We start from the raw sequence: 9,223 nt of genomic DNA, 5'->3' as shown, positions 1-9,223 counted from the left end.
GAAAAAGATGGTGGCAAATTGTGAAGGATGTTTAATGGCCAATTCTGAAAGTGGTGTACTTCATTTTTGGCTAATACTATCAGTCAGAATTCAGTCACATAGTCCCACCTACATGTAAGGGGATCCAGGGAATGTAGCCTTCCTCTGTGCCCAAGAGGAAAATAAAACAGTTTGGCAAATTCATAACATGGTCCAACCACCACATTTTATTGAGAATGTAAGACCCTGAGACAGAATTTAAAACCACCATGTTCTTTTTTAACTTTCGCTTTTATGAATTTAGTTATTAATCATGTGATAATCACCTGGAGACTCACCACCCAAAAGAAGAGCAAGGACCTTGACAATAACCTACAACTAACTATACGGTCTTCTTTCCTACATCCCCTGACTCTATTCACAAGATAACTGAAGCTGAAACTGCACCCGTCATCCTGAAACTACACAGATCATTCCATTGTTTTCCTTTTTTTAAAACAATTAACCTTTTATCTTGAGATAATTCTAAATTCACATGCAATTGTGAGAAATTACACAGAGCGATGCTGTGTGCCCTTTACCCAGATTCTCCCAATGGCAACCTTTTTTTTTTTTTAATTTTATTTTTTAATTTTTTGGCTGCATTGGGTCTCCGCTACTGCGCACGGGCTTTCTCTAGTTGTGGCGAGCAGGGGCCACTCTTCATTGAGGTGCACGGGCTTCTCATTGCAGTGGCCTCTCCTGTTGTGGAGCATGGGCTCTAGGCATGTGGGTTTCAGTAGTTGTGGCACATGGGCTTAGTTGCTCCACGGCATGTGGGATCTTCCTGGAGCAGGGATCGAACCCGTGTCCCCTGCACTGGCAGGTGGATTCCCAACCACTGCACCACTGGGGAAGTCCCCCAATGGCAACTTCTTGAAAAACTGTACTGCAATATCACAGCCAGGATATTAACATTGATATAGTCAAGATATAGAACATTTCCATCATCACAAGGATCAGTTATATGGCCCTTTTATAGTCATACCAACTCCCCTCTGGCCCTCAACCTTTCCTTAGTCCCTGGCAACCATTAAATTGTTTCCCACTTTCACAATTTTGTCATTTCAAGAATGTTATATAAATCATATTCCATGGTATGGATGTACTGCAGTTTGTTTAGCCATTTACCCATTGAATGATAACTGGATTGTTTTTAATTTGAACTATACAAATAAAGTTGCTATTAATATTCACATAAACATTTCTTTTGTGTGTGTGAACATAAGTCTTCATTTCTCTGGAATAAATGCCCAGGGGTACAATTGGTGAATTGCATATTTTAGCTTTTCTAGTTCTCTCACCTTTCCATATAAACTTAAGAATAAACTTGTCTATATCTGTCAAAAATCTTGCTGGGATTTTGATAGCAATTGCATTAAACTTGTGTATCAATTTGGGAAGAATGGTGACTCTTCCGATCTAAGAACTTGGTATGGCTCTTCTCTTAGATCTTATTTCATTAGTGTTTTGTAGTTTTCAGCATGCAAGTCCAGAACATATTTTGTTAGATTCACACTTCATTTATTTTTTGTGCAATTTTTAATGATATATTTTAAATTTCAGTGTTTACATATGTTCATTGTTTAAGTATATAGAAATGTAACTGATGTGTCTACATTTATCTTGTATTTTGCAAACTTACTGAATTTGCTTATTTCTAGGAGTATTTCTGAAGTTTCTTGGGGTCCTCTATGTAGACAATCATGTCCTCTGCAATAGGGCCACTTTTATATCTTCCATTTTTATCTGTATGCTTTTATTTCATTTTCCTGCATTATTGCACTGGCTAAACCTTCAAGTACTATCTGGATTAAGAGTCATGAGAACAGATATCCTTGCCTTGTTCCTAATCTTAAAAGTATCAATCTTCCACCATTAAGTGTAATATTAGCTCTCACTTTTTGTTTGTTTGTTTTTGTTTTTATTTTGTAGACACTCTTTATTAAGTTGAGGAAGTACTCCTCTATTCCTGTTTTTTCTGAGAGTTTTGTAACAATTGAGTGTTGAATTCTGTCAAGTGCTTTTTCTGCATTCATTGATATCATCCTGGGATTTTTCTTTTGGGAGTTTGTTAAGTTCCACTTGGTCATGTTATGTAAATCTATTTATATACTGTTGAATTCTATTTGTTAATTTTTTATTAAGTATTTTTAAATCTATATTCATGAGGGATATTAACATATAGGTTTCTTTCTTCATACTGTCTTTGGTTTTGGTATCAGGGTAATACTGGCTTCATAAATGAATTGGGAGTATCTGCTCCTCTTCTATGCCTTTTGTTGGAAGAGATTTTTAGAACTGCTAGTAAATTCTGTTAATTTTTTCATTTAAGTTTTTCCATTGTTTAGATTGGGTAATTTCTACTTATTCTATTCTATTGTTTACTTGTTTGTCTATTCTGCTGCTGATCCTAATCCACTGAGGTTTTTACTTAGTCAAACATTTTTTTTTTTTTGAATTCTAAAATTTCCATTAGTCCTTCTTTTTAATCTTTTGTTTCTTTGCTGATACTTTCTATTTTTTGCTGAGACTGTCTATTTTTCATTTGTTTCAAGTCTGGTCCTAAGCACTCACTGAAGTGCTTTTTCATCATGGCTGCTTTATTATTTTTATCAGATAATACATTTCTTTCATCTCTGTCTTTTCAACTGTTGTCTTTTTCATTTTGTTCTAGATCTCAGTTTTTGGTATGCTGAGCAATTTTCAAATGAAGCCTGGACATTTTGGGTATTATGGTATGAGATTCTGGATTCTGTTTAAACCTTCTGTTTTATTTGGCTTCCTTTGATACCTCTTTGGAAGGTAAGGGAGGGTACTGTCTCATGACTGCCAGGTAGATGTCAAGTCCAGGTTCCTTACTTGGCCTTTGTTGATGCCCAAGGGTGGGGTCCCCAGTTTATGCTGGATAGGATTGGGAGTTCTGGCTCCTCACTAGGCCTCCACTGATACTTCCCAGGCAGCGAGGGGCATGAATACCTCATTACTGCTCCTCATGTGGCCTCCACTGACACCACGGTATCTCAGGAGTGACCTCTTCACGGCTGGGTGGTAGAGGAAGTCATGAATCTCCCCAAGGCTTCACATACCACCACTGTGGAGAGAGGAGGGCACTTTCTGACAGTGCCTGGCTGGAGGGGCAATCCAACTTCCCATGTTGTCTCCACTGAACCCACTGGGTGACCTCATTACCTCATGGTGGAGATGAAAGTTCTGGTTCTGTACTCTGCTGTCTTTGACACCATCCCTATGGGTATTTTGGAGTTCCTTGTTACAGCCTGATGGGGGTGGGTGGAGTGGGGATGGGTGTGGGGTGTGAGGGTGTGAAGTGTATGGGGTATGGGAGTGTGGAGGATGGAAGACTAGACTCTCTCCTCGGTCTTTGCTGGCATGGGTTGGGCCACAGTTTTTACACAGTGTTTTGCTGGAATAGAGTAATTATTGCCTACGAGTTTTCTGTCTTGCTAAGCTGCCCCTTTCCTGGTTCCTTGGCTAGGGAGAGTAGGCTTTTGTTGGGGCTTTTTTACTCTATGTCCATTGGTGTTTCTATGTTGCTGGCTTATCCTGCTTTAAGTCTGGTACATATAAAGCAAAAAGAAAACCCAGGGAATTCACCAGCACATCCGACCTTGAGTCCTAACGTCCCTAAGTGGTCTGCCTTCTCTCCTTTTGGGTCTTCTGATGTTTGCATGTACGTATGTCTGTATTTAAAACCGAGGTATAATTGACAGATAATACTACATTAATTTCAGGTGTACAACATAATGATTCCATATTTGGATATATTGTGAAGGATTACCATGATAAGTCTAGTTAACATGCATCGCCACACATAGTCACAAAAAATTTTCTTTCTTGTGATGAGGATTTTTAAGATCTACTCTCTAAGCAACTTGCAAATATGCAACATAGTATTATTATGTATGTTGTACATCACACTATACAAGTAGACCTCAGCGACCTGTCCTTGAACCTCCATGGTGAGAAGATCTCTGAGAAGCTCCGGGATCCCAACATCCTCCCCAAGAGGGAAGGTACCTTACCTAACGGTGAAGCAGTGATGGCATGAAACGGCCGTGTCTCAGCTCTCAGAGGGAGAAACGGTGAAGGACAGCAAGCAGGCGCCGTTTGAGCTGGTGAACCCTGCAGGCTGTGGCTCTAACGTGAAGGAAGCTTCGAGTGCCCTGGAAGCACTTCCATCCAGTCCGGACCAACAAGGTGCACAGTGGTCTGTGGGAGCGAGTGGGGAGAATGACTCCCTGTGAAAGAAGCAGGAGTGCTGAGACTCCTTCTCTGAGCAGATGCGGCTGAGGCGGAGGAAGTATGGATGGCCCTCCGGGAACCACAGGCACAAAGCAGGCCCGGGCCGCGCGGTTCCTGCCGCCCTTCCCCTGCGCGGGCAACCCAGGCCTGCAGCAGGACCCCTCGGCACGCATGCGCACAGTGCGCAGCGCGGGGACGGCTCCCGCGCGGTCTCGCTGCACGCGGGGAAGCTCCGACGGCCTCGCGGTTTTGTCCCTGTCAGTTCCAGCAGCGGGACGCTCCCGGCTGCGTCTCTGCCCCAGGGGCCCCCCAGCCCTGGCTAACCTGGCTGGCTACCCACCCCGGCCGCAGCTGCTCTGGGGCCGGGTTCCAGCCAGAGACCCGCCGTGGATTGGCCCTGCCCCGACCGGACCCTCCCGGAGAGCTGCCCCTGGTCTCCAGCCACGCGGATGTGAACGGAGGGCCTGAGGAGGCCGCGCACCGCGCAGGTGGCCTTGTCCGTCGTTGAGCTTAGAGTCTTTGGCATCGAGGACGTGAATCCCTTTATGGCTGCCTACCCGGTGTGCTTGGCCCCTGCGCTGCACTCAGAGGCCCTGTTGGGCTGCGATGGATGCCGTGTTGATCCCTGGCCACGGGCGGGTGTGTGTGACCAAACGGGACTTGGGGCCGCCGCGGGGCCTGCCTCTTCCCGAGACTACCTCTCCTCGTGGACGTCTCTGCTTCAGAATACTTAAAGGACTGGGGTGAGAGGTGGGCCACAGGCCTTGCCCTCCCTGCAGGCACCACCGCCCTGCTTCAGGCTGCTACCCCCACCACAGCCCCATCTGGCAGCTGCAGATCCACTGGGTACCTGGCAGCCAGCAGCGGCAAAGGAAAGGCCTCCTTGCAGCAGCATCCCACAAAATGTGGACACACTTGCAAACCAGTCTGATGCGCTATGTGGCTGATTGTGTTCCCAGTTACAGAGAAGGGAACCCCGCTCTGCAGGCTTCAATTGCTTCATCTGTATTACCTCCAGGCAACCTCCAGTAACTTTTTACCACGTTTATCCACGTTGCTCACCAAAAATGTTTCAGAGGTGGCTTTATAGGAGCCATTGTGATAGACGGTGACATCAAAGTTGATAACATCTCCCATCCTGAAGAGGTCGACTGTCAGGAATACTATGACATGGCACATTGTTTACAGAGCTTCAAACAAGTTCTGCAAAACCTCCTTAGCCATGGCTGATGATTGCCTGGCGAACAAGAGCATCTCTCTTCTTCAGTTGTCATGTCAACCTTTAAACTCTTCCCAGCCAGGAGGAGGACATGACCCGGCCAGCTGAGGATCCTGACAAAGCCCTTGAATCTGATCTTCACTCCTAACTTCTGTGCTTCTCCACAGTCAGGTACAATGCCTGTCATCACAGAGTCTGGCTTCCTTATGTGCTTGGGGACTGGATAAGCTGAAAAAGCTGCATCCTGCAAAACTATACTGTGTGAAATATCTCTCTGTCTCTGGAAAAAGAAGTTTCTTCATTATTGGTTGCCTGACTGCTTGTGTAAGTGAATATGATTAGGCAGTGAAGAGAAAATTTTACAGCCTCTGTGGGATGAGCAGGTGGTCACCATTGGGTGCTGCCATATTGGCACTGGTCACCAATACACCAGACATATTCAGGATGGGGGAGTGGGTGAGATGGGTGAAGGGGTCAAAAGGTACAAGCTTCCAGTTATAAAGTAAATGTCATGGGGATGTAATATACAGCATGATGTTAGTCTTATATTGATATATTATGTCCAGGATTTGTAGTTATACTTAGTGGGAAGATTTGGTAAAAATACATCTATTCTATCTTCCCAGAAGTGGAAGCTGCTTTTCATTTTATATAGATGATTTGCATCTCTACTTACTTAGATTTTATTTTACTTATTTTTGACTTCACGGCAAGAGTCTCATGCCGAACCTATCTTTTATGGACTTTTTAAATGTTAACATCGTATTGTTAGGCGTCACCCATAAGGCAGCACGTCCCCATGTAGTTTATTAGATGTGGCTGCTGTGTATATATTCTGTGGTTTATTCATCCAGTCACCTGTGGATGGATATTTGTGATGTTTCCAGGTTTTTACTAATGTGAATAATGCTGGTGTGAACAGTCTTTTACATGCATCGTGTCTTACATGTGCTAGAGGTTCTCTTCAAGTATACCTAGGAGTGGAATTGCTAGGCTATAGATTATGTAAATTTTAAACTATAGAAGATAATGTGAATTCTTTTTTGAAGTGGTTGCACTAATTTATGTTTTTACTAGCAATGTGTTAGAGATACTACAGATCCTTACTGAGCAGCAGCCTAAAAAGTTTCTCCAGGCAGTAAGCTGGGGGTAATTATGGGTCGCCTTTCAAATTTCCCCCTCTCAGGCATCACTCACTGTCAACTGTTGCCTGATGACCAATATATAAAAGTTACTGTTCTATATTGTTGGCTTTTTTTTTTTTTTGCTTGTTTTTGGCAGATGAGTCAGGCTGGTCCCTGATTCTCCATCTTGTTTGGAGTAGAAGTCTTTTAAAATCATTTTAGCCCTTACTTTTTCTGTAGTAATTGTCTCAGTTTTTATTTATAAAATCATTTGTGTCATCCCTCTACTTGATTAATTTTGCTGAAGTTTTATTTTGTTATTTTTTCCAAATAGCTATTTTTTCTTTGTTAGTCTTCTCTATTTTATCTTTGTTTTCTTTTATCCCTTATCTTGTATTTTCTTTAGTTTTTATCCTGTTTTTCTAACCTCTTAATTTGGGCAATTAATTTGTTAATTTGGGGGCTTTCATTTTTTCCTTCAATATTCATGTTTAAGGCTATAATTTCCCCTCAGATCACCACTTTTGCTGTATCACATGAATTTTGATATATAGTTTAGAAACTTTTTTTAAAATAAATTTATTTATTTATTGGCTGTGTTGGATCTTCCATGCTGCACATGGGCTTTCTTTAGTTGCAGAGAGAGGGCGCTACTCTTCATTGTGGTGCGTGGGCTCCTCATTGTGGTGGCTTCTCTTGTTTGTGGAGCACGGGCTCTAGGCGTGTGGGCTTCAGTAATTGTGGCACATGGGCTCAATAGTTGTGGCACATGGGCTTAGTTGCTCTGTGGCATGTGGGATCCTCCCGGAGCAGGGATCGAACCTGAGTCCCTTGCATTGGCAGGTAGATTCTCAACCACTGTGCCACTTAGGAAGTCCCAATAGTTTAGAAACTTTTAAATCATTTCTAGATATTTTAAAATTCTCATTATGACCTCATTGTAACCCATGAGTTATTTATCAGGGTTTAAAATGAAATTTCAAATAAGTGGGGATCAAGAATTTATATTTGTATTATTAATGTCTAACTTGGTTGCATAGTTACTTTTTTTAAAATTTCATTTTATTTATTTATTTATTTATTATTTTTTGGGGGATACACCAAGTTCAGTCATCTGTTTTTATACACATATCCCCATATTCCCTCCCTCCCTCGACTTCCCCCCACCCTCCCCGTCCCAGTTCTCTAAGGTGTCATCTATCCTCGAGTTGAACTCCCTTTGTTATACAGCAACTTCCCACTGGCTATCTATTTTACAGTTGGTAGTATATATATGTCTATGCTACTCTCTCACTTCGTCTCAGCTTCCCCTTCACCCCCGCCCCCCCCAAACCTCGAGTTCTCCAGTCCATTCTCTGCATCTGTGTCCTTGTTCTTGTCTTGTCACTGAGTTCATCAGTACCATTTTTCGATTCCGTGTATATGAGTTAGCATACAATATTTGTCTTTCTCTTTCTGGCTTACTTCACTCTGTATGACAGACTCTAGGTCTATCCACCTCATTACATATAGCTCCATCTCATCCCTTTTTATAGCTGAGTAATATTCCATTGTATATATATGCCACATCTTCTTTATCCATTCATTTGTTGATGGGCATTTAGGTTGCTTCCATGTCCTGGCTATTGTAAATAGTGCTGCAATAAACATTATGGTACATGTTTCTTTTGGGATTATGGTTTTCTTTGGGTATATGCCCAGGAGTGGGATTACTGGATCATATGGTAGTTCTATTTGTAGTTTTTTAAGGAACCTCCAAATTGTTTTCCATAGTGGCTGTACCAACTTACATTCCTACCAACAGTGCAGGAGAGTTCCCTTTTCTCCATACCCTCTCCAACATTTGTTGTTTCCAGATTTTGTGATGATGGCCATTCTGATCGGTGTGAGGTGATGCCTCATTGTGGCTTTGACTTGCATTTCTCTGATGAGTAGTGATGTTGAGCATCTTTTCATGTGTTTGTTGTCCATCTGTATGTCTTCTTTGGAGAAATGTCTATTTAGGTCTTCATCCCATTTGTGGATTGGGTTATTTGCTTTTGTGGTATTAAGCTTCATGAGCTGCTTGTATATTTTGGAGGTTAATCCTTTGTCTGTTGTTTCATAGGCAACTATTTTCTCCCATTCTGAGGGTTGCCTTTTAGTCTTGTTTATGGTTTCTTTTGCTGTGCAAAAGCTTTTAAGTTTCATGAGGTCCCATTTGTTTATTCTTGATTTTATTTCCGTGATTCTAGGAGGTGGGTCCAAAAGGATCTTGCTTTGATGAATGTCATAGAGGGTTCTGCCTATGTTTTCCTCTAGGAGTTTGATAGTGTCTGGCCTTACATGTAGGTCTTTAATCCATTTTGAGTTTATTTTTGTGTATGGTGTTAGGAAGTGTTCTAATTTCATTCTTTCACATGTAGCTGTCCAATTTTCCCAGCACCACTTATTGAAGAGGCTGTCTTTTTTCCATTGTATATTCGTGCCTCCTTTGTCAAAGATAAGGTGCCCATATGTGTTTGGGCTTACCTCTGAGTTCTCTATTCTATTCCATTGATCTTCCTTTCTGTTTTTGTGCCAGTACCATCCTGTCTTGATCACTATGGCCTTGTAGTAT

At 42.2% G+C, this 9,223-nt stretch overlaps 1 pseudogene; it reads right to left on the bottom strand.

The window, feature by feature from the left end:
* Positions 1-5,076: 5,076 nt before the first annotated feature.
* On the bottom strand, positions 5,077-5,907 carry LOC130854967 (methionine aminopeptidase 1D, mitochondrial-like; annotated as a pseudogene).
* Positions 5,908-9,223: the final 3,316 nt, after the last annotated feature.

This window comes from Hippopotamus amphibius, chromosome 6 (assembly GCF_030028045.1).
Source record: "Hippopotamus amphibius kiboko isolate mHipAmp2 chromosome 6, mHipAmp2.hap2, whole genome shotgun sequence".
Taxonomy (NCBI): domain Eukaryota; kingdom Metazoa; phylum Chordata; class Mammalia; order Artiodactyla; family Hippopotamidae; genus Hippopotamus; species Hippopotamus amphibius.
Note: the sequence above shows the minus strand (reverse complement) of the source record. Positions and strands in the feature narration are given on the sequence as shown.